Source organism: Phyllobates terribilis, unplaced genomic scaffold (genome assembly GCF_046119375.1).
Source record: "Phyllobates terribilis strain yellow unplaced genomic scaffold, ASM4611937v1 Scaffold_3__8_contigs__length_932513732, whole genome shotgun sequence".
Classification (NCBI taxonomy): domain Eukaryota; kingdom Metazoa; phylum Chordata; class Amphibia; order Anura; family Dendrobatidae; genus Phyllobates; species Phyllobates terribilis.
The window spans coordinates 749,780,209-749,806,026 of NW_027362763.1; positions in this window are offsets into that span (position 1 = coordinate 749,780,209).

Genomic DNA, 25,818 nt, shown 5'->3' on the forward strand with positions numbered 1-25,818 from the left:
AAATCTCTGTATTATCCTGCTTTTGGAATTTTTTGCCGGAAAAAAAAAACAGTAATAGTGTCTCCTAGACTGTTCAGACACCAATATATCTGTTTAAGAGTCTGGTGTAGGCCAGAAAAATAGAACTGTGGTTTTGCAGTTCCATGGGTCAAATCTCTGTACTATCCTGTTTTTGGCATTTTTTGCCATAAAAAAAAAATGGTTTTAATGTCTCCCTGACTGGTCAGGCACTAATAAATCTGTTTAAAAGAATCTACTGTACGACACATAACTATAACTGTAGTTTTGCAGTTCCATGGGTCAAATCTCTGTATTATCCTGCTTTTGGCATTTTTTGCTGTAAAAAAAAACAGTACTAGTGTCTCCTTGACTGTTCAGACACCAATATATCTGTTTAAAAGCATCTGGTGTATGCCACATAACTATAACTGTGGTTTTGCAGTTCCACGGGTCAAATCTCTGTACTATCCTGTTTTTGACATTTTTTGCAGAGGAAAAAAAACAGTAGTAGTGTCTCCCTGACTGGTCAGACACCAATATATCTGTTTAAGAGAGTCTGGTGTAGGTCAGAAAACTGTAACTGTGGTTTTGCAGTTCCACGGGTCAAATCTCTATATTATCCTGCTTTTGGCATTTTTTGGCGTAAAAAAACTGTAATAGTGTCTCCTTTACTTGTCAGACACCAATATATCTGTTTAAAAGAGTCTGCTGTACGCAGCATAACTATAACTGTGGTTTTGCAGTTCCACGGGTCAAATCTCTGTATTAACCTGTTTTTGGCATTGTTTGCCGTGAAAAAAACAGTAGTAGTGTCTCCCTGACTGGTCAGACACCAATATATCTGTTTAAAAGAGTCCGGTGTAGGTCTGAAAACTTTAACTGTGGTTTTGCAGTTGGACGGGTCAAATCTCTATATTATCCTGCTTTTGGCATTTTTTGCCGTAAAAAAAACTGTAATAGTGTCTCCCAGACTGGTCAGACACCAATATATCTGTTTAAAAGAGTCTGCTGTACGCAACATAACTCTAAATGTGGTTTTGCAGTTCCACAGGTCAAATCTCTGTATTTTCCTGCTTTTGACATTTTTTGCCGTAAAAAAAAACAGTAATAGTGTCTCCCTGACTGTTCAGACACCAATATATCTGATTAAAAGAGTCTGGTGTAGGACAGAAAAATAGAAACTGTGGTTTTGCAGTTCCACGGGTCAAAACTCTGTGTTATCCTGTTTTTGGCATTTTCTGCCGAATAAAAACTGTAATAATGTCTCCCTGACTGTTCAGACACCAATATATCTGTTTAAAAGAGTCTGGTGTAGGCCAGAACAATAGAACTGTGGTTTTGCAGTTCCACGGTTCAAATCTCTGCCTTATCCTGTTTTTGACATTTTTTGCCTGATAAAAGAAAACTGTAATAGTGTCTCCCTAACTGGTCAGACACCAATATATCTGTTTAAAAGAGTCTGGTGCATGCCACATAACTCTAACTGTGGTTTTGCAGTTCCACGGGTCAAATCACTGTATTATCCTGCATTTGGCATTTTTTGCCGTAAAAAAATACAGTAATAGTGTCTCCTTGACTGTTCAGACCCCAATATATCTGTTAAAATGCGTCTGGTGCACGCCACATAACTATAACTGTGGTTTTGCAGTTCCACGGGTCAAATCTCTGTATTATCCTGCTTTTGGCATTTTTTGCCGTAAAAAAAAACTGTAATAGTGTCTCCCTGACTGTTCAGACACCAATATATCTGTTTAAAAGAGTCTGGTGTAGGCCAGAAAAATAGAACTGTGGTTTTGCAGTTCCACGGGTCAAATCTCTATATTATCCTGTTTTTGGCATTTTTTGCTGTAAAAGAAAACAGTAATAGTGTTTCCCAGACTGGTCAGACACCAATATATCTGTTTAAAAGAGTCTGGTGTACGCCAAATAACTATAAGTGTGGTATTGCAGTACCACGGGTCCAAGCTCTGTATTATACTGTTTTTGACATTTTTTGCCGTGAAAAAAACTGTAATAGTGTCTCCCTGACTGGTCAGACACCAATATATCTGTTTAAAAGAGTCTGGTGTAGGTCAGTAAACTATATCTGAGGTTTTGCAGTTCCACAGGTCAAATCTCTGTATTTTCCTGTTTTTGGCATTTTTTGCCGTAAAAAAAAAGTAATAGTGTCTCCCTGACTGGTGAGTAGTGTTGAGCCACCCCCGTAGTGTTCGAGTTCGGTTCGGTTCGTCGAACACCCGTGTGTTCGCCGAACTGTTCGTCGAACTGTTCGTCGAACACCTTCGAACACCGTTAAAACCAATGGCAGGCAAACAAAAACACATAGAAACACATAGAAAACACCTTCAAAGGTGTCCAAAAGCTGACAAACTGCTCAGAAGACACAACTAACACATGGAAAAGTGACAAGTACATATAGTCATGCGAAAAGAAAAGAGGTGGAGGAGTAAAAGGAGGGGGAGACACAGATATAGGCATGTCATGCCCTTCTAAAATCCAAAAAGTGAGAAGCCGAGACGGCCAGTCCGCTCCTGCCCGTGCCACCTCCGTGTCGCCGGGTTTGTGCCAGAGCCGCGGTGAACCCTGACGGCCAGCCCCCCTCTCCCAATACTGGTTCCTGTCCGCTGGTGGGTCGAGAGAGCCCCCCTGTGGTGGAGGCAGCTCTAAGCTTTTTAATTTAAATTGTCCCTCTAATTTGAATGAATACACTTTAAATCCATTTACAAGGATCTATTGGAGGGCAAGTCTCATGCCAGCAGCGGCGTAATTCCAGCTCCAGTAGCGTCCACTAAAGCTGCTGCAGTTAAAAAGCTTTTATAAGGATCGAGCTCGGCTGTCCACCGCAAGGCATCCTAGTGCCAGTCCCAGCCCCTATGCCTTGGGGTGCCTCCTGATGCTCTTCACTGAGTATCCCGTGGTCCCGAAGCATTTCCTTTGAAAAAATTAAGTGTCCAAACTACAGGTGGTGTAGCTTGCTTAACAGCCGGGATAATCCGCTGACTAGCAGACACTGATACTAGGCACAAAGTATTTCCTGGGCTAGATGCAGTTAAAAATTTGTAAGTAGATACTCTCGTTGGATGCTGAGAAAGCATTCCATAGAGTCTCCTGGCACGCCATATATGATTCTCTTAAAAAGCTTGGGGTAGGGGTCTAGGGGACCCTTTTATAGCCAAAATCACGGCCCTGTATCACAATACGTCACCTAGGCTGAAGATAAATGGAACTGTAGCACCGAGGGCTCGGTTGCTACAGACGTATTGCACCTCACCCAGAGGTGTGATATCTCACTCTCAGATAAGGATGGAGTGTGGATCAGGACCCGACACCTGCATGCATTACACCACATTGCCATGGGGCAGGGCGACCAATATGCCCCTGAGATGGGCACGACAGTCCCTGTCCCTGGCTGGAGTGGGGGGAGGGAACACTGAGGAAGGGGAACCCTGCAGTGCAGGAGCAGGGAGGAAGCAGTTCCTGGGTGCATTGAGAAGGGAGTATAAAAGTTTGGCATCATCTTAGTTCAGTGCAGAGAAGTCTGAGCAGAAGTGGCAGGGAGCAGGGGCTCTGCATGAGCTCTGCTCCGGAGGCCGGCCTAGTAACAGAGGCCCAGGCCTGCAAGAGGGAGAAGGAAGGAAGAGGAGCGGAGAAGGCTCCAGGAACGAGGAATGAAGGGATCCCAGGGGTGCGGACGGGCGAGTCGCCACCGCACGCCCGAATCCACCTGCGTGGAGGGGTCAGGCCAAAGGGGGAGACCGGTCCCCGAAACTAGTGGAGGCAGGAAACGACCCTCAGCTAGAAACCGGAGGCTCTGACATTTTATGTGGCGCAGCCCCTTGCTCCACCCGCTAGGAAGGCACCACATAGGGTCAGGGAAACTGGCGCCAAGTTTACCAAGAGGAGGCCCGAGGCAGCCGGACAGAAGTGTTGGTAAGAATGGCCAGACAAAGGACACACAAAGGGGGTCCTGTGAAGCGCTCCAAAGTTATCTGGGAGTTGTCTGAGCCCCTCACCTGGTGAGCACAGTACGACGTGGGCAGCCGTTACCTGCAGACGTGGTCTGGATAATAAGAACTGTGAGTAAAGGCCCTGAACTGCATCACTGACTCCGTGTCGTTACTGCTGCTGCCCTGCACCATCACCCCCATCCTCCGCATACACTGCCCTGAGGCTATACTCCTCCCGTGGGGAGTTATGCTACGCTCTGCTGCACCCACAACACCAGCCTTAGCGGTCTGCCCTGTAGCGGCGGTTCACTCTGACCGCAATCCACGGGTGGCGTAGTCGGACATTTAAACATCAAAACCACATAAATAGTTCCGCCACTGGTTTGACCGCCCTGAGCCACGGAACCGGATCGCCGCCACGAAGACTACAACCACCAGCATCCACCAAAAAGGGTCCGGCTCCGAGTGTCCCAAGGCCCAGGGGGTGCGTCAGAACATTTTCATCACCTTTCACAATCACCAATGGGACAAGGCAGGGATGTCCTCTGTCCCCTCTCTTATACATCCTAGTGACGGAGCACCTGCTCTCATCAATTCGCCATAACCCCAATATTAGGTGGATTGAGGTGGGAGGCACCAAGTACAAGTGCTCTCTATTTGCTGATGATGTCCTAGTATATATCACTCAATCACATATATCCATCCCTGCTGTTATGGCTGAAATAGATCACTTTGTTACATGGTAAAATTTTAAAATCAATGCAGCGAAGTCTGAGGCCCTCGATGTCTCCCTCCCTAAATCCATATAGGATTCCATCCAGTCCAACTTTCCCTTTGCCTGGCCCTCACAGGGTATCAAATACTTAGGAATTCCTATTCATAGAGACCTCTCCCATCTATGTTATCTTAATTTTGGGCCCTTTATTGAACAATTCCATACAGACCACGGTTGGCAAGTTAGAACTGTAAGATTCACTACGTGAACCACTGGTGTTTTGTGGAAAAGCACATGTACACCGCGTTCCAAATTATTATGCAAAAAGTGTTTAGGAGTGATAAGGGAAGAATTTGTTTGTTTGTCAGTTAAACTCATTGATGGTGATGTGTGTCAGGGCTCTTTATATCACTGTAAGCAATTGCAGACACCTGTGCTAATTAGTTTGGCAGGTGTGTCCAATGAAAGGCAAGACTACTTAAGAAGGCTCTCTCACATTATTAAGCAGCCTACATTTTCTGCCAAAATGGGAAAGAAAAAGGATGTGTCGGCTGCTGAGAAGCAACAAATTGTGGAGTGTTTAGGTCAAGGCATGACTACAATCAACATTGTGCGATGATCAGGATGAAGTGTCTTGGCAATCAAGAAGTATGTAGCTGATTCACAGTACACACGTGTGCGTGCTGATAAGGGCAAATTGAGAACTCTTTCCTACAGGCAATTACGTCAGGTTGAAAGAGCAGCGGCAAAAAAGCCTTGTCATAGCAGCAGACAAGTTTTTGAAGCTGCTTGTGCCTCCAACGTCCCCCGAACAACAAGATGCAGGGTCCTTCAGAGGTTTGCAGCTGTGCATACGCCATCCTGTCGACCTCCTCTATCCACTTCACACAAGCAGAAACGGCTCCAGTGGGCCAAACATTACATGAAGACTGATTTCAAAACTGTTTTGTTCACGGATGAGTGCCGTGCAGCGCTCGATGGTCCAGATGAATGGAGTGGAGGATGGCTGGTTGATGGACACCCCACGCAAACACGGCGACAGCGCCAACAAGGAGGAGGTGGAGTAATGTTTTGGGCTGGAATCATGGGGAGAGAGATTGTCGGCCCCTTTAGGATCCCTGAAGGCGCTAAAGATGAACTCCATAATGTATGTGGATTTTCTCAAACAGCACTTCCTGCCATGGTTCAAGAAGAAGAACCGTGTATTTCACAGCAAGATCATTTTTCTGCATGATAATGCACCATCTCATGCTGCACATAAAACATCTGCATCTCTGGCTGATATGGGCATAAAAGGGGACAAACTTATGGTGTGACCCCCATGCTCCCCTGACCTCTACCCCATTCAGAACCTTTGGAGCATCATTAAAAGGAGTGTCTATGATGGCGGGAGGCAGTTCACATCTAAGCAACAGCTCTGGGAGGGTATTCTGTCCTCATGCAAAACAATTGAAGCAGAAACCATCCAAAACCTGACAAATTCAATGGACGAGAGAGTTCAGAAGCTCCTTTCGAACAAGGGGTCCTATGTGAAAATGTAACATCACCTAGAATAAAGTTTTGAGTTGAAAACTGTTTGATTTCAGTTTCTAACAACCTGCTAATGCTTATAATTTCAAAAATGACCATTTTTTTGGTCTTTATTAAAATGAAAAGGTTGATCGAAAAGTTTGGGGGATCTAAGAGTGTGGCAACCCAGTAGTCATGATTACTTCGAATTCTGACAATATGAGGGTCATGCTGCAGGTAGTGCAGCAAGAAGGCACTTATGTGTCTTGTGCATCTCGGAGCCCCAAAATTATTTTCCGGGCTAGATGCAGCTAAAAATTATTTTTAATTTTAAATCTGGTGAAGCTTATTATAGATGGCCTAATAGGATCAGTGCTGCACACTGCTACAAAGCCCAAATTATTTTCCAGTCAAGATACAGATAAACATGATTAGTAATTTGAAAGCTTAAAACGGTTGGTAGGGTGATTTTAACCAATCATCAAGCTTTTACTCTCCCCAGGATGACACAGGGGTAGAAAAGTCGTTTCGGATCCATGATTTGTTCATCTTTATGAACGTGAGTCTGTCTACATTATCAGTGGAGAGCCGCGTGCGCTTATCTGTCAGCACACCACCAGCAGCGCTGAACACACGTTCAGACAGAACGCTGGCTGCGGGGCATGACAAGATCTCCAAGGCGTAAGTGGCTAGCTCCGGCCATTTATCCAGATTGGAAGCCCAAAAAGAGCAAGGGTCCAGTGACACAGTCGTGGCTTCAATGTTTACTTGGAGATACTCCTGTACCATCGTCTCTAGGCGTTGACTATGTGTCAGACTTCTTGTCTCCTGTGGCCTTGCAAAGGATGGGCTAAAAAAGTGGTGAAATGATTCCGCAAAATTGATGTTACCAGCAGATACTGTGGTTCTGTTACGGTTTGAGTGCTGAACACTTGACGGTCCCACGGTTGGCAAGTTGGAACTGTGAGATTCACTACGTGCACCACTGGTATTTTGTGGAAAAGCACATGTAAGATTCTGCAACAGTCTCTGCTGATACTCCTGCATGCGTGCATCCCTTTCTATGGCAGGAATAATTTCTGCAAATTTACTTTTGTACCGGGGATCTAACAGTGTGGCAACCCAGTAGTCAGGATTATTTCTAATTCTCACAATTCGAGGGTCATGTTGCAGGTAGTGCAGCAAGAAGGCACTCATGTGTGTTGCGCATCCAGGAGCACCAAGTCCCTGTTGTGTTGGTGGCGAGGTAACAATCATGCTTCCTTCCTCTGTCCTCTCCCCCCAACCTCGCACAACAGAAATGTGATCAAGGTCTCCCTCATCTGATGAGTCTTCCATCAGTTCGTCCTCCACTTCTTCCTGGGCTCCTGCACCTTCCTCACTAGTTTGGCTGCTACCATGCGCCCTGGTAAAATCATCTCCCCCACCCTCACATGCCTGCCGCCTTGGTGCTGCCGACCGTCTGGACCTTGCAGATGTTAGCCCTTCCGCATACAACTCCTCCTCCTCTACTTCCTCCACCTCCTCTTGTGCCACCACCTGACTCCGAATTCTGTTTAACATGTGCTCCAGCATGTAAATCACTGGAATAGTCATGCTGATAATGGCATCGTCAGCACTAAACATCTTCGTCGCCATTTCAAAACTGTGCAGAAGGGTGCATAGGTCCCTGATCTGAGACCACTCCTCCAGCGTGATTTGCCCCACCTCTGAATCTCGTTGGCCCAGGCTATACGTCAGAACGTATTGCACCAGGGCTTGTCGGTGCTGCAACAGTCGCTGCAACATGTGCAGAGTTGAATTCCACCGGGTAGGCACATCGCATTTTAGCCGGTGAAGTGGCAGGCCCAACGACTTCTGTAGAGATGTAAGTCGCTGAGCTGCGGGATGCGAACGGCGGAAGTGAGCACACAGCGACCGTGCCCTCTGCAGAAGGCCATCTAGTCTGGGATAGTGGGCTAAAAATTGCTGGACAACCAGGTTCAACACGTGAGCCATACAAGGCACGTGTGTGACATTGCCCCGGCGAAGGGCCGCACCCAGGTTTGCAGCATTGTCGCACACGGCCTTCCCTGGTTTCAGGTCCAGTGGAGACAACCATTCATGAAATTGGTTCTCCAGAGCTGACCACAACTCCTCAGCTGTGTGACTCACATTTCCCAGACATTTCAATGTAAAAACCGCCTGATGACGTTGAGCCCTACTGCCAGCATAGTAAGGAGGTGTGCAGGATCCCTTCTGCGCAGTTAGAAAGCTTGTGGCATGACCAGACAGGCTTTGGGTGCAGGTGGAAGACCGAGAGGAGGTTGAGGAGGCAGAAGCAGTGGAGGAACTTTGACATAAAGAGGATTGACGCACAACTCGTGGGGACGGCAAGACTTGGACAGCAGCCCCTTGTCCTGCTGTCACCATAGTTACCCAGTGTCCAGTCAGCGACATGTAACGCCCCTGTCCATGCCTACTCGTCCAAGTGTCTGTGGTGAAATGCACCCTGTCACACACAGAGTTTCTCAAAGAAGCGGTGATGTTGTGTGCGACATGCTGGTGGAGCGCAGGCACACCTTTCTTTGAGAAGTAGTGCCGACTGGGCATCTGGTACTGGGGCACTGCGACGGACATAAGGTCTCGAAAATCCTCTGTGTCCACCAGGCGGAAAGGCAGCATTTCTGTAGCCAAGAGCTTGCAGATGGTGAAATTCAACCTCTTAGCTTTCTCATGGCTAGGAGGAAATGGTCTTTTACTTGTCCACATCTGAGGGACCGAGGGCTGGCTATTGTGCTTAGACGGGGTTGATAAGGGTGTCCCCGGCAAACTGCCGGTCTGTGAGGAAGATGCAGGCGGACATGTTAGGTTGCCTTGATCCAAAGGTGGTGCTATCGATGTCGGACAGCGCTCAAGACCAGCTGGTGTTACCACCTCCAAAGAAAATGATGACCTGCCAATCACGCTGGCTGTTGCGGGTAAAGAGGTGGCAGGTCTGCGCCCCAAAACAGGTGTGACTGCTGTCCCCCCAGTCACAGAGGATGAAGAGGCCGCGGATGCACAAGATATGGCAGACGGTGGTTGGCCCGGCCGGCTAGGCCGCATTGTAGCACACTGAGCTTCCCACTGCAACTTATGCTTCATGTCCATGTGCCGGTTCATGCATGAAGTACTCAAACTATGTATTTTTTGGCCTCTACTTAGCTTTTGCTGACAAATGTTACAGATAACACGAGTTGGGTCATCTTTATCGATCTGAAAAAATGCCCAGGCTATGCAAGGCTTAGCACCCATGCGACCTGAAGAGCCACCACGACTTGTGGTGAGAGGCAGAGTTGTGTTTGAGGATGCAGTTGTTGACGTGCTTCCAGTACTACGTCTCTGTCCAGGAAGGCGCAACCTGACCTCGTCGTCACTACCATCTTCCTCCAACTCCTCTGCTGACCTCATCTCTTGGCTGACTGTGGGTTGACAGTAAGTGGGATCTCCGACCTCATCATCATCACCCTGTGCGTTATCACACCCGTCGTCCTCAGAGCCAACCTGTTCCTGCCCTGACAAAAAACTAAAGTTGTCGCTCCAATCAGGTATTTGAGTCTTATCATCGTCTTCCTCATTGTCTCCACCAACAGGAGTTACAGTTTGGGAATGAGGGTCTACATTATGGTCAGAACCTTCTGCGTCTGGTCCTGGATCCGACTCATAAAGATTCTGGGCATCAGTGCAGATCATTTCCTCGTCTGGATTCACAGAAGTGCTGGAGTCGACCTCTGATTCCCAGGCTATAGTATGAGTAAACAGCTCTGCAGACTCAACCATCTGTTCTACCTCATACTCAGACGGGCAGCTGGAGATTTGGGAGCTGTGAGGAAGCAAGTGCGATTTGGGTGACACCTTTGAGGACTGGAGTATTTGTGATGTTGAAGTTGATGTGGAGGAGAGCCCACTTAAAGGAGCACTTGATATCCGTTGAAGCACCTGCTGTTTTTGTGCCTCATCTGGAATTTGTAGCGATTGGCGTGGCCGTAAGAAAGGGATCTTATCACATTGTCCGCTAAAAGAAGTAGACATTTTAGTTTGGCTGGAAGATGGTCTTTCTTCTGCACCTACCCCACGGACACAACCTTTTTTCCCCTTCCCAACACGCCTATTCCCCTTTCCACCAGCAGCAGGCCTTTTTCCACTCATTTTGGTGGTTAACTAATTCACAACTCTGGAGTTGTTTGCACAAAAAAACAATGGATGGTAACCGAGCAGAGCTGAGTGGCCAAACTGTGGTATTAGGCCAAAACTATTGGCTGGGTTAGATGCAGAAAAAAATTATTTTTAATTTGCAACCTGATGGAGGTCAGTATAGATGGACTAATAGACCAAGTCCCACACACCGCTAGAAGCCCAAATATTTTTTCAGAGCTAGATGCAGAAAATTTTTTTATTCAATTTGCAACCTGATGGAGGTCAGTATAGATGGACTAATAGACCAAGTCCCACACACTGCTAGAAGCCCAAATATTTTTTCAGAGCTAGATGCAGAAAAAAATTATATTCAATTTGCAACCTGCTGGAGGTCAGTATAGAAGGTCTAATAGAACAAGTCCCACACACTGCTAGAAGCCCAAATATTTTTTCAGAGCTAGATGCAGAAAAAAATTATTTTTAATTTGCAACCTGATGGAGGTCAGTATAGATGGACTAATAGACCAAGTCCCACACACCGCTAGAAGCCCAAATATTTTTTCAGAGCTAGATGCAGAAATTTTTTTTATTCAATTTGCAACCTGATGGAGGTCAGTATAGATGGACTAATAGACCAAGTCCCACACACTGCTAGAAGCCCAAATATTTTTTCAGAGCTAGATGCAGAAAAAAATTATTTTTAATTTGCAACCTGATGGAGGTCAGTATAGATGGACTAATAGACCAAGTCCCACACACTGCTAGAAGCCCAAATATTTTTTCAGAGCTAGATGCAGAAAAAAATTATTTTTAATTTGCAACCTGATGGAGGTCAGTATAGATGGACTAATAGAACAAGTCCCACACACTGCTAGAAGCCCAAATATTTTTTCAGAGCTAGATGCAGAAAAAAATTATTTTTAATTTGCAACCTGATGGAGGTCAGTATAGATGGACTAATAGACCAAGTCCCACAGACCGCTAGAAGCCCAAATATTTTTTCAGAGCTAGATGCAGAAAATTTTTTTATTCAATTTGCAACCTGATGGAGGTCAGTATAGATGGACTAATAGACCAAGTCCCACACACTGCTAGAAGCCCAAATATTTTTTCAGAGCTAGATGCAGAAAAAAATTATTTTTAATTTGCAACCTGATGGAGGTCAGTATAGATGGACTAATAGACCAAGTCCCACACACTGCTAGAAGCCCAAATATTTTTTCAGAGCTAGATGCAGAAAAAAATTATTTTTAATTTGCAACCTGATGGAGGTCAGTATAGAAGGACTAATAGAACAAGTCCCACACACTGCTAGAAGCCCAAATATTTTTTCAGAGCTAAATGAAGAAAAAAATTATTTTTAATTTGCAACCTGATGGAGGTCAGTATAGATGGACTAATAGACCAAGTCCCACACACTGCTAGAAGCCCAAATATTTTTTCAGAGCTAGATGCAGAAAAAAAATATTTTTAATTTGCAACCTGATGGAGGTCAGTATAGATGGACTAATAGACCAAGTCCCACACACCGCTAGAAGCCCAAATATTTTTTCAGAGCTAGATGCAGAAATTTTTTTTATTCAATTTGCAACCTGATGGAGGTCAGTATAGATGGACTAATAGACCAAGTCCCACACACTGCTAGAAGCCCAAATATTTTTTCAGAGCTAGATGCAGAAAAAAATTATTTTTAATTTGCAACCTGATGGAGGTCAGTATAGATGGACTAATAGACCAAGTCCCACACACTGCTAGAAGCCCAAATATTTTTTCAGAGCTAGATGCAGAAAAAAATTATTTTTAATTTGCAGCCTGATGGAGGTCAGTATAGATGGACTAATAGAACAAGTCCCACACGCTGCTAGAAGCCCAAATATTTTTTCAGAGATAAATGAAGAAAAAAATTATTTTTAATTTGCAACCTGATGGAGGTCAGTATAGATGGACTAATAGACCAAGTCCCACACACTGCTAGAAGCCCAAATATTTTTTCAGAGCTAGATGCAGAAAAAAATTATTTTTAATTTGCAACCTGATGGAGGTCAGTATAGATGGACTAATAGACCAAGTCCCACACACCGCTAGAAGCCCAAATATTTTTTCAGAGCTAGATGCAGAAAAAAATTATATTCAATTTGCAACCTGCTGGAGGTCAGTATAGAAGGACTAATAGAACAAGTCCCACACACTGCTAGAAGCCCAAATATTTTTTCAGAGCTAAATGAAGAAAAAAATTATTTTTAATTTGCAACCTGATGGAGGTCAGTATAGATGGACTAATAGACCAAGTCCCACACACTGCTAGAAGCCCAAATATTTTTTCAGAGCTAGATGCAGAAAAAAATTATTTTTAATTTGCAACCTGATGGAGGTTAGTATAGATGGACTAATAGACCAAGTCCCACACACCGCTAGATGCCCAAATATTTTTTCAGAGCTAGATGCAGAAATTTTTTTTATTCAATTTGCAACCTGATGGAGGTCAGTATAGATGGACTAATAGACCAAGTCCCACACACTGCTAGAAGCCCAAATATTTTTTCAGAGCTAGATGCAGAAAAAAATTATTTTTAATTTGCAACCTGATGGAGGTCAGTATAGATGGACTAATAGACCAAGTCCCACACACTGCTAGAAGCCCAAATATTTTTTCAGAGCTAGATGCAGAAAAAAATTATTTTTAATTTGCAACCTGATGGAGGTCAGTATAGATGGACTAATAGAACAAGTCCCACACGCTGCTAGAAGCCCAAATATTTTTTCAGAGATAAATGAAGAAAAAAATTATTTTTAATTTGCAACCTGATGGAGGTCAGTATAGATGGACTAATAGACCAAGTCCCACACACTGCTAGAAGCCCAAATATTTTTTCAGAGCTAGATGCAGAAAAAAATTATTTTTAATTTGCAACCTGATGGAGGTCAGTATAGATGGACTAATAGACCAAGTCCCACACACCGCTAGAAGCCCAAATATTTTTTCAGAGCTAGATGCAGAAAATTTTTTTATTCAATTTGCAACCTGATGGAGGTCAGTATAGATGGACTAATAGACCAAGTCCCACACACTGCTAGAAGCCCAAATATTTTTTCAGAGCTAGATGCAGAAAAAAAATATTTTTAATTTGCAACCTGATGGAGGTCAGTATAGATGGACTAATAGACCAAGTCCCACACACTGCTAGAAGCCCAAATATTTTTTCAGAGCTAGATGCAGAAAAAAATTATTTTTAATTTGCAACCTGATGGAGGTCAGTATAGAAGGACTAATAAAACAAGTCCCACACACTTCTAGAAGCCCAAATATTTTTTCAGAGCTAAATGAAGAAAAAAATTATTTTTAATTTGCAACCTGATGGAGGTCAGTATAGATGGACTAATAGACCAAGTCCCACACACTGCTAGAAGCCCAAATATTTTTTCAGAGCTAGATGCAGAAAAAAATTATTTTTAATTTGCAACCTGATGGAGGTCGGTATAGATGGACTAATAGACCAAGTCCCACACACCGCTAGAAGCCCAAATATTTTTTCAGAGCTAGATGCAGAAATTTTTTTTATTCAATTTGCAACCTGATGGAGGTCAGTATAGATGGACTAATAGACCAAGTCCCACACACTGCTAGAAGCCCAAATATTTTTTCAGAGCTAGATGCAGAAAAAAATTATTTTTAATTTGCAACCTGATGGAGGTCAGTATAGATGGACTAATAGACCAAGTCCCACACACTGCTAGAAGCCCAAATATTTTTTCAGAGCTAGATGCAGAAAAAATTATTTTTAATTTGCAACCTGATGGAGGTCAGTATAGATGGACTAATAGAACAAGTCCCACACGCTGCTAGAAGCCCAAATATTTTTTCAGAGATAAATGAAGAAAAAAATTATTTTTAATTTGCAACCTGATGGAGGTCAGTATAGATGGACTAATAGACCAAGTCCCACACACCGCTAGAAGCCCAAATATTTTTTCAGAGCTAGATGCAGAAAAAAATTATATTCAATTTGCAACCTGCTGGAGGTCAGTATAGAAGGACTAATAGAACAAGTCCCACACACTGCTAGAAGCCCAAATATTTTTTCAGAGCTAAATGAAGAAAAAAATTATTTTTAATTTGCAACCTGATGGAGGTCAGTATAGATGGACTAATAGACCAAGTCCCACACACTGCTAGAAGCCCAAATATTTTTTCAGAGCTAGATGCAGAAAAAAATTATATTCAGTTTGCAACCTGATGGAGGTCAGTATAGATGGACTAATAGAATGATGCTATGCCCAAAAGATTTTACTTCACTAGGTGCAGTAAAAAAATTGGTATTCTATACACAGGTGGTATATCTTGCAACACAGATAGGCTACTCCACTGACTAACACACTCTGCAATAGGCCAAAAAGGATTAGCTTTGCTAGATTCAGCCAAATGCTGTGAAAAAAACTTGCACAGCACTGGCACAGACCTGCCTGGCAAAAACTGATAGGAACTGATGTAACCTAGTCCTGAAAAGGACTCCAATTACAATTAGTCTTTACTCCGATAATCTATCTATTTAAGAGCACAGACCTGCTTGATAAAAGTCGTAGGAAATGCTGTAACCTAGTCCTTAAAAGGACTGCAATCACAACTATTCCCTACTCCCAAGCTATCTGTATATTTGTGCGAAAATTGGCTTGAAATTAACAAGGTATAGCGCACACCGCAACAGCGGTGCCGTCTAACACGCAGCTGCAGCAGTGAGAAAATGGTGGCGACGGGGAAAATGGCTTGGTCTTATAGGGCAAGGACATGTGACATACACTGCCAATCACACATGCCCTTGCTTGTGTGAAAAAAAGCACTTCGCTCCGTGTGTGCGCTGCTGATAGGCTGACAGATTGCACCTCCCCACTGCAAATGCGGGAAAGAGAAAAAAAAATGGAGATCTTCATTGTTCCTGCAGAGATCCATCCCCTGCCCCTCCCCCCGCCCCGCTGTACACTCAAACTGCGTATTAACATTAATTTTCATCATTACTGAGAAAAAATCCAGTTATGATTTTGGTGCACGAACAGTTATCGAACATAACCTCGAACAGCCGAATTTTTCTCAAATTGTTCATGTTCGCCGACCGGCTCGAACACCGCCCAAAACAGCTCGAATTTGAGAATGGCGAACAGTTCGAGTAGAACAACGCTCATCTCTACTGGTGAGACACCAATATATCTGTTTAAAAGAGTCTGGTGTAGGCCAGAAAAGTAGAACTGTGGTTTTGCAGTTCCACGGGTAAAATCTCTGCCTTATCCTGTTTTTGACATTTTTTGCCTGAAAAAAGAAAACTGTAATAGTGTCTCCCTAACTGGTCAGACACCAATATATCTGTTTAAAAGAGTCTGGTGCATGCCACATAACTCTAACTGTGGTTTTGCAGTTCCACGGGTCAAATCACTGTATTATCCTGCATTTGGCATTTTTTGCCGTAAAAAAATACAGTAATAGTGACTCCTTGACTGTTCAGACCCCAATATATCTGTTAAAAAGCGTCTGGTGCATGCCACATAACTATAACTGTGGTTTTGCAGTTCCACGGGTCAAATCTCTGTATTATCCTGCTTTTGGCATTTTTTGCCGTAAGAAAAAACTGTAATAGTGTCTCCCTTACTGTTCAGACACCAAGATATCTGTTTAAAAGAGTCTGGTGTAGGCCAGAAAAGTAGAACTGTGGTTTTGCAGTTCCACTGTAAAATCTCTGTATTATCCAGTTTTTGGCATTTTTTGCCATAAAAAAAACTGTAATAGTGTCTCCCTGACTGGTCAGACACCAATATATCTGTTTAAAAGAGTCTGGTGTACGCCACATAACTATAACTGTGGTTTTGCAGTTCCATGGGTCAAATCTCTGTATTATACTGCTTTTGGCATTTTTTGCCGTAAAAAAAAAACAGTAATAGTGTCTCCTTAACTGTTTAGACACCAATATATCTGTTTAAAAGAATCTGGTGTAGGTCAGAAAACTATAACTGGGGTTTTGCAGTTCCACGGGTCACATCTCTGTATTATCCTGCTTTTAGCTTTTTTGCCGTAAAAAAAACTGTATTACTGTCTCCCTGACTGTTCAGACACGAATTTATCTGTTTAAAAGTGTCTGGTGTAGGCCAGAAAAATAGAACTGTGGTTTTGCAGTTCCATGTGTAAAAAATCTGTATTATCCAGTTTTTGGCATTTTTTGCTGTAAAAAAAACTGTAATAGTGTCTCCCTGACTGGTCAGACACCAATATATCTGTTTAAAAGAGTCTGGTGTACGCCACATAACTATAACTGTGGTTTTGCAGTTCCACGGGTCAAATCTCTGTATTATCCTGTTTTTGGCATTTTTTGCCGTAAAAGAAAATTGTAATAGTGTCGCACTGACTGGTCAGACACGAATATATCGGTTTAAAAGAGTCTGGTGTATGCCACATAACTATAACTGTGGTTTTGCAGTTCCACGGGTCAAATGTCTGTATTATCCTGTTTTTGGCATTTTTTGCCGTGAATAAAAACAGTAGTAGTGTCTCCCTGACTGGTCAAACACAAATATATCTGTTTAAAAGAGTCTGGTGTAGGTCAGAAAACTTTAACTGTGGTTTTGCAGTTCCACGGGTCAAATCTCTATATTATCCTGCTTTTGGCATTTTTTGCCGTAAAAAAAACTGTAATAGTGTCTCCCTGACAGGTCAGAAACCACTATATCTGTTTAAAAGAGTCAGCTGTACGAAACATAACTATAACTGTGATTTTGCAGTTCCACATGTCAAATCTCTGAATTTTCCTGCTTTTGGAATTTTTTGTCGTAAAAAAAACAGTAATAGTGTCTCCCTGACTGTTCCGACACCAATATATCTCAATAAAAGTGTCTGGTGTAGACAAATTAAATAGAACTGTGGTTTTCCACTTCCACGGTTCAAAACTCTGTAATATCCTGTTTTTGACATTTTCTGCCGAATAAAAACTTTAATAATGTCTCCCTGACTGTTCAGACACTAACAAACCTGTTTAAAAGAGTCGAGTGTACGCCACATAACTATAACTGTAGTTTTGGAGTTCCACTGATCAAATTTCTGCATTATCCTGCTTTTGGCATTTTTTGTTGTAAAAAAACAGTATTAGTGTCTCCCTGACTGTTCAGACACCAATATATCTGTTTAAAAGGGTCTGGTGTACGCCACATAACTATAACTGTGGTTTTGCAGTTCCACGGGTCAAATCTCTGTATTATCATGCTTTTGGCATTTTTTGCCGGGAAAAAAAACTGTAATAGTGTCTCCCTGACTGTTCAGACACCAATATATCTGTTTAAAAGAGTCTGGTGTAGGACAGAAAAATAGATCTGTGGTTTTGCAGTTCCACGGGTCAAATCTCTGCATTATCCTGCTTTTGGCATTTTTGCCGAAAAAGAAAACAGTAATACTGTCTCCCAGACTGGTCAGACACCAATATATCTGTTTAAAAGAGTCTGGTGTACGCCACATAACTATAAGTGTGGTATTGCAGTTCCACGGGTCCAAGCCCTGTATTATACTGTTTTTGGCATTTTTTGCCGTGAAAAAAACTGTAATAGTGTCTCCCTGACTGGTCAGACACCAATATATCTGTTTAAAAGAGTCTGGTGTAGGTCAGAAAACTATATCTGGGGTTTTGCAGTTCCACAGGTCAAATCTCTGCATTATCCTGTTTTTGCATTTTTTGCCGTAAAAAAAAAAGTAATAGTGTCTCCCTGACAAGTCAGACACCAATATATCTGTTTAAATGAGTCTGGTGTACACCACATAACTCTAACTGTGGTTTTGCAGTTCCATGGGTCAAATCTCTGTATTATCATGCTTTTGGCATTTTTTGCCATAAAAAAAAAAAACTGTAATAGTTTCTCCCTGACTGTTCCCACACCAATATATCTGTTTAAAAGAGTCTGGTGTAGGCCAGAGAAGTAGAACTGTGGTTTTGCAGATCCACGGGTAAAATCTCTGTATTATCCAGTTTTTGGCATTTTTTGCCATAAAAAAAACTGTAATAGTGTCTCCCTGACTGGTCAGACACCAATATATCTGTTTAAAAGAGTCTGGTGTACGCCACATAACTATAACTGTGGTTTTGCAGTTCCACGGGTCAAATCTCTGTATTATCATGCTTTTGGCATTTTTTGCCATAAAAAAAAAAAAACTGTAATAGTGTCTCCCTGACTGGTCAGACACCAATATATCTGTTTAAAAGAGTCTGGTGTACGCCACATAACTATAACTGTGGTTTTGCAGTTCCATGGGTCAAATCTCTGTATTATCCTGTTTTTGGCATTTTTTGCCATAAAAAAAAACTGTTATAATGTCTCCCTGACTGGTCAGGCACTAATAAACCTGTTTAAAAGAGTCAAGTGTACGACACATAACTCTAACTGTAGTTTTGCAGTTCCACGGGTCAAATCTCTGTATTATCCTGCTTTTGGCATTTTTTGCTGTAAAAAAAACAGTATTAGTGTCTCCTTGAATTTTCAGACACCAATATATCTGTTTAAAAGCGTCTCGTGTACATGACATAACTATAACTGTGGTTTGGCAGATCCACTGGTCAAATCTCTGTATCATCCTGCTTGTGGCATTTTTTGCTGTAAAAAAAAACTGTAATAGTGTCTCCCTGACTGTTCAGACACCAATATATCTGTTTAAAAGAGTCTGGTGTAGGCCAGAAAAATAGAACTGTGGTTTTGCAGTTCCACGGGTCTAATCTCTGTATTATACTGCTTTTGGCATTTTTTGCTGTAAAAAAAAACAGTATTAGTGTCTCCCTGACTGTTCAGACACCAATATATCTGTTTTAAAGAGCCTGGTGTAGGTTAGAAAAATGAAACTGTGGTTTTGCAGTTCCACGGGTCAAATCTCTGTATTATCCTGTTTTTGGCATTTTTTGCCGTAAAAGAAAACAGTAATAGTGTCTCCCTGACTGGTCAGACACCAATATATCTGTTTAAAAGAGTCTGGTGTACGCCACTTAACTATAACTGTGGTATTGCAGTTCCACGGGTCAAATCTCTGTATTATCCTGTTTTTGGCATTTTCTCCTGGAAAAAAAACTGTAATAATGTCTCCCTGACTGGTCAAACACCAATATATCTGTTTAAAAGTGTCTGGTGTAGGCCAGAAAAATAGAACTGTGGTTCTGCAGTTCCACGGGTCAAATCTCTGTCTTATCCTGTTTTTGGCATTTTTTGCCGTAAAAGAAAACTTTAATAGTGTCTCCCTGACTGGTCAGACACCAATATATCTGTTTAAAGAGTCTGGTGTATGCCACATATCTCTATCTGTGGTTTTGCAGTTCCACGTGTCAAATCACTATATTATCATGCTTTTGGCATTTTTTGCCGTAAAAAAAACTGTAATAATGTCTCCCTGACTTGTCAGACGCAAACATATCTGTTTAAAAGAGTCTGGTGTACGCCACATAACTATAACTGTGGTTTTGCAGTTCCACGGGTCATATCTCTGTATTATCCTGCTTTTGGCATTTTTTGCCGTAAAAAAAAACAGTAATAGTGTCTCCTAGACTGTTCAGACACCAATATATCTGTTTAATAGAATCTGGTGTAGGCCAGAAAAATAGAACTGTGGTTTTGCAGTTCCACGGGACAAATCTCTGTATTATCCTGTTTTTGGCATTTTTTACCGTAAAAAAAAAACTGTATTAATGTCTCCCTGACTGGTCAGACACTAATAAACCTGTTTAGAAGAGTAGAGTGTACGCCACATAACTATAACTTTGGTTTTGCAGTTCCACGGGTAAAATCTCTGTATTATCCTGCTTTTGGCATTTTTTGCCGTAAAAAAAAAACTGTAATAGTGTCTCCCTGAATGTTCAGACACCAATATATCTGTTTAAAAGTTTCTGGTGTAGGCCAGAAAAATAGAACTGTGGTTTTGTAGTTCCACGGGTCAAATCTCTGTATTATCCTGTTTTTGGCATTTTTTGCCATAAAAAAACTGTAATAGTGTCTCCCTGACTGGTCAGACACCAATATATCTGTTTAAAAGAGTCTGGTGTAGGCCAAAAAATTAGATCTGTGGTTTTGCAGTTCCAGGGGTCAAATCTGTGTATCATCCTGTTTTTGGCATTTTTTGACGTGAAAGAAAACTGTAATATTGTCGCCCTGACTGGACAGTCACCAATATATCTGTTTAAAAGAGTCTGGTGTATGCCTCATAACTATAACTGTGGTTTTGCAGTTCCATGGGTCAAATCTCTGTATTATCCTGTTTTTGGCATTTTTTGGAGTGAAAAAAAAACTGTAGTAGTGTCTCCCTGACTGGTCAGACACCAATATATCTGTTTAAAAGAGTCTGGTGTAGGTCAGAAAACCATAACTGTGGTTTTGCAGTTCCACGGGTCAAATCTCTATATTATCCTGCTTTTGGCATTTTTTGCAGTAAAAAAAACTGTAATAATGTCTCCCTGACTGGTCAGATCCCAATATATCTGTTTAAAAGAGTCTGGTGTAGGTCAGAAAACTATATCTGGGGTTTTGCAGTTCCACAGGTCAAATCTCTGTATTATCCTGCTTTTTGGCATTTTTGCCGTAAAAAAAACTGTAATAGTTTCTCCCTGACTGTTCAGACACCAATATATCTGTTTAAAAGGTCTGGTGTACGCCACATAACTATAACTGTGGTTTTGCAGTTCCACGGGTCCAAGCTCTGTATTATTCTGTTTTTGGCATTTTTTGCCGTGAAAAAAACTGTAATAGTTTCTCCCTGACTGGTCAGACACCAATATATCTGTTTAAAAGAGTCTGGTGTAGGTCAGAAAACTATATCTGGGGTTTTGCAGTTCCAAAGGTCAAATCTCTGTATTATCCTGCTTTTTGGCATTTTTGCCGTAAAAAAAACTGTAATAGTTTCTCCCTGACTGTTCAGACACCAATATATCTGTTTAAAAGAGTCTGGTGTACGCCACATAACTCTAACTGTGATTTTGCAGTTCCACGAGTCAAATCACTGTATTATCCTGCTTTTGGCATTTTTGCCGTAAAAATAAACCGTAATATAGTCTCCCTGACTTGTCAGACACAAATTAATCTGTTTAAAAGTGTCTGGTGTATGCCACATAACTATACCTGTGGTTTTGCAGTTCCAGGGGTCAAATCTCTGTATTATCATGCTTTTGGCATTTTTTGGTGTAAAAAAAAAACTGTAATAGTGTCTCCCTGACAGTTCAGGCACCAATATATCTGTTTAAAAGAGTCTGGTGTAGGCCAGAAAAATAGAACTGTGGTTTTGCAGTTCCACGGGTCAAATCTCTGTATTATCCTGCTTTTGGCATTTTTTGCCGAAAAAGAAAACAGTAATACTGTCTCCCAGACTGGTCAGACACCAATATATCTGTTTAAAAGAGTCTAGTGTATGCCACATAACTATAACTGTGGTTTTGCAGTTCTACGGTTCCAAGCTCTGTATTATACTGTTTTTGGCATTTTTTGGAGTGAAAAAAAAACTGTAGTAGTGTCTCCCTGACTGGTCAGACACCAATATATCTGTTTAAAAGAGTCTGGTGTAGGTCAGAAAACCATAACTGTGGTTTTGCAGTTCCACGGGTCAAAACTCTATATTATCATGCTTTTGGCATTTTTTGCCGTAAAAAAAAAAACTGTAATAGTGTCTCCCTGACTTGTCAGACACAAAAATATCTGTTTAAAAGAGTCTGGTGTACGCCACATAACTATAACTGTGGTTTTGCAGTTCCACAGGGTCAAATCTCTGTATTATCCTGCTTTTGGTATTTTTGCCATAAAAAAAAACAGTAATAGTGTCTCCTTGACTGTTCAGACACCAATATATCTGTTTAAAAGAGTCTGGTGTAGGCCAGATAAATAGAACTGTGGTTTTGCAGTTCCACGGGTCAAATCTCTGTATTATCCTGCTTTTTGCATTTTTTGCCATAAAAAAAACTGTTATAATGTCTACCTGACTGGTCAGGCACTAATAAACCTGTTTAAGAGTCGAGTGTACAACACATAACTATAACTGTAATTTTGCAGTTCCACGGGTCAAATCTCTGTATTATCCTGCTTTTTGCATTTTTTGCTGTAAAAAAAACTGTAATAGTGTCTCCCTGACTGGTCAGCCACCAATATATCTGTTTTAAAGAGTCTGGTGTACGCCACATAACTATAACTGTGGTTTTGCAGTTCCACGGGTCAAATCTCTGTATTATCCTGTTTTTGGCATTTTTTGCCGTAAAAGAAAATTGTAATAGTGTCGCACTGTCTGGTCAGACACGAATATATCGGTTTAAAAGAGTCTGGTGTATGCCACATAACTATAACTGTGGTTTTGCAGTTCCACGGGTCAAATGTCTGTATTATCCTGTTTTTGGCATTTTTTGCCATGAATAAAAACAGTAGTAGTGTCTCCCTGACTGGTCAAACACCAATATATCTGTTTAAAAGAGTCTGGTGTAGGTCAGAAAACTATAACTGTGGTTTTGCAGTTCCACGGGTCAAATCTCTATATTATCCTGCTTTTGGCATTTTTTGACGTAAAAAAAACTGTAATAGTGTCTCCCTGACGGGTCAGAAACCACTATATCTGTTTAAAAGAGTCAGCTGTACGCAACATAACTATAACTGTGATTTTGCAGTTCCACAGGTCAAATCTCTGTATTTTCCTGCTTTTGGAATTTTTTCCCGTAAAAAAAAACAGTAATAGTATCTCCCTGACTGTTCAGACACCAATATATCTGATTAAAAGAGTCTGGTGTAGACCAATTAAATAGAACTGCGGTTTTGCACTTCCACGATTCAAAACTCTGTATTATCCTGTTTTTGACATTTTCTGCCGAATAAAATCTGTAATAGTGTCTCCCTAACTGGTCAGACTACAATATATCTGTTTTAAAGAGTCTGGTGTATGCCACATATCTCTAACTGTGGTTTCGCAGTTCCATGGGTCAAATCTCTGTATTATCCTGTTTTCGGCATTTTTTGCCGTAAAAAAAACTTTAATAATGTCTCCCTGACTGTTCAGACACTAACAAACCTGTTTAAAATAGTCGAGTGTACGCCACATAACTATAACTGTAGTTTTGGAGTTCCACTGATCAAATTTCTGCATTATCCTGCTTTTGGCATTTTTTGTTGTAAAAAAACAGTATTAGTGTCTCCCTGACTGTTCAGACACCAATATATCTGTTTAAAAGCGTCTGGTGTACGCCACATAACTATAACTGTGGTTTTGCAGTTCCACGGGTCAAATCTCTGTATTATCCTGCTTTTGGCATTTTTTGCCGTAAAAAAAAACTGTAATAGTGTCTCCCTGACTGTTCAGACACCAATATATCTGTTTAAAAGAGTCTGGTGTAGGACAGAAAAATAGAACTGTGGTTTTGCAGTTCCACGGGTCAAATCTCTGCATTATCCTGCTTTTGGCATTTTTTACCGAAAAAGAAAACAGTAATACTGTCTCCCAGACTGGTCAGACACCAATATATCTGTTTAAAAGAGTCTGGTGTACGCCACATAACTATAAGTGTGGTATGGCAGTTCCACGGGTCCAAGCCCTGTATTATACTGTTTTTGGCATTTTTTGCCGTGAAAAAAACTGTAATAGTGTCTCCCTGACTGGTCAGACACCAATATATCTGTTTAAAAGAGTCTGGTGTAGGTCAGAAAACTATATCTGGGGTTTTGCAGTTCCACAGGTCAAATCTCTGCGTTATCCTGTTTTTGGCATTTTTTGCCGTAAAAACAAAAGTAATAGTGTCTCCCTGACAGGTCAGACACCAATATATCTGTTTAAATGAGTCTGGTGTACACCACATAACTATAACTGTGTTTTTGCAGTTCCACAGGTTAAATCTCTGTATTATCATGCTTTTGGCATTTTTTGCCATAAAAAAAAACTGTTATAATGTCTCCCTGACTGGTCAGACACCAATATATCTGTTTAAAAGAGTCTGGTGTAGGTCAGAAAACTATATCTGGGGTTTTGCAGTTCCACAGGTCAAATCTCTGTATTATCCTGCTTTTGGCATTTTTGCCGTAAAAAAAAACGTAATAGTTTCTCCCTGACTGTTCCGACACCAATATATCTGTTTAAAAGAGTCTGGTGTAGGCCAGAGAAGTAGAACTGTGGTTTTGCAGATCCACGGGTAAAATCTCTGTATTATCCAGTTTTTGGCATTTTTTGCCATAAAAAAAACTGTAATAGTGTCTCCCTGACTGGTCAGACACCAATATATCTGTTTAAAAGAGGCTGGTGTACGCCACATAACTATAACTGTGTTTTTGCAGTTCCACAGGTTAAATCTCTGTATTATCATGCTTTTGGCATTTTTTGCCATAAAAAAAAAAAACTGTAATAGTGTCTCCCTGACTGGTCAGACACCAATATATCTGTTTAAAAGAGTCTGGTGTACGCCACATAACTATAACTGTGGTTTTGCAGTTCCACGGGTCAAATCTCTGTATTATCCTGTTTTTGGCATTTTTTGCCATAAAAAAAAACTGTTATAATGTCTCCCTGACTGGTCAGACACTAATAAATCTGTTTAGAAGAGTAGAGTGTACGCCACATAACTATAACTTTGGTTTTGCAGTTCCACGGGTAAAATCTCTGTATTATCCTGCTTTTGGCATTTTTTGCCGTAAAAAAAAACTGTAATAGTGTCTCCCTGACTGTTCAGACACCAATATATCTGTTTAAAAGAGTCTGGTGTAGGTCAGAAAACTATAACTGTGGTTTTGCAGTTCCACGGGTCAAATCTCTATATTATCCTGCTTTTGGCATTTTTTGACGTAAAAAAAACGGTAATAGTGTCTCCCTGACGGGTCAGAAACCACTATATCTGTTTAAAAGAGTCAGCTGTACGCAACATAACTATAACTGTGATTTTGCAGTTCCACAGGTCAAATCTCTGTATTTTCCTGCTTTTGGAATTTTTTGCCGTAAAAAAAAACAGTAATAGTGTCTCCCTGACTGTTCAGACACCAATATATCTGAATAAAAGTGTCTGGTGTAGACTAGTGTTGAGCCACCCCCGTAGTGTTCGAGTTCGGTTCGGTTCGTCGAACACCCGTGTGTTCGCCGAACTGTTCGTCGAACTGTTCGTCGAACACCTTCGAACACCGTTAAAACCAATGGCAGGCAAACAAAAACACATAGAAACACATAGAAAACACCTTCAAAGGTGTCCAAAAGCTGACAAACTGCTCAGAAGACATAACTAACACATGGAAAAGTGACAAGTACATATAGTCATGCGAAAATAAAAGAGGTGGAGGAGTAAAAGGAGGGGGAGACACAGATATAGGCATGTCATGCCCTTCTAAAATCCAAAAAGTGAGAAGCCGACACGGCCAGTCCGCTCCTGCCCGTGCCACCTCCGTGTCGCCGGGTTTGTGCCAGAGCCGCGGTGAACCCTGATGGCCAGCCCCCCTCTCCCAATACTGGTGCCTGTCCGCTGGTGGGTCGAGCGAGCCCCCCTGTGGTGGAGG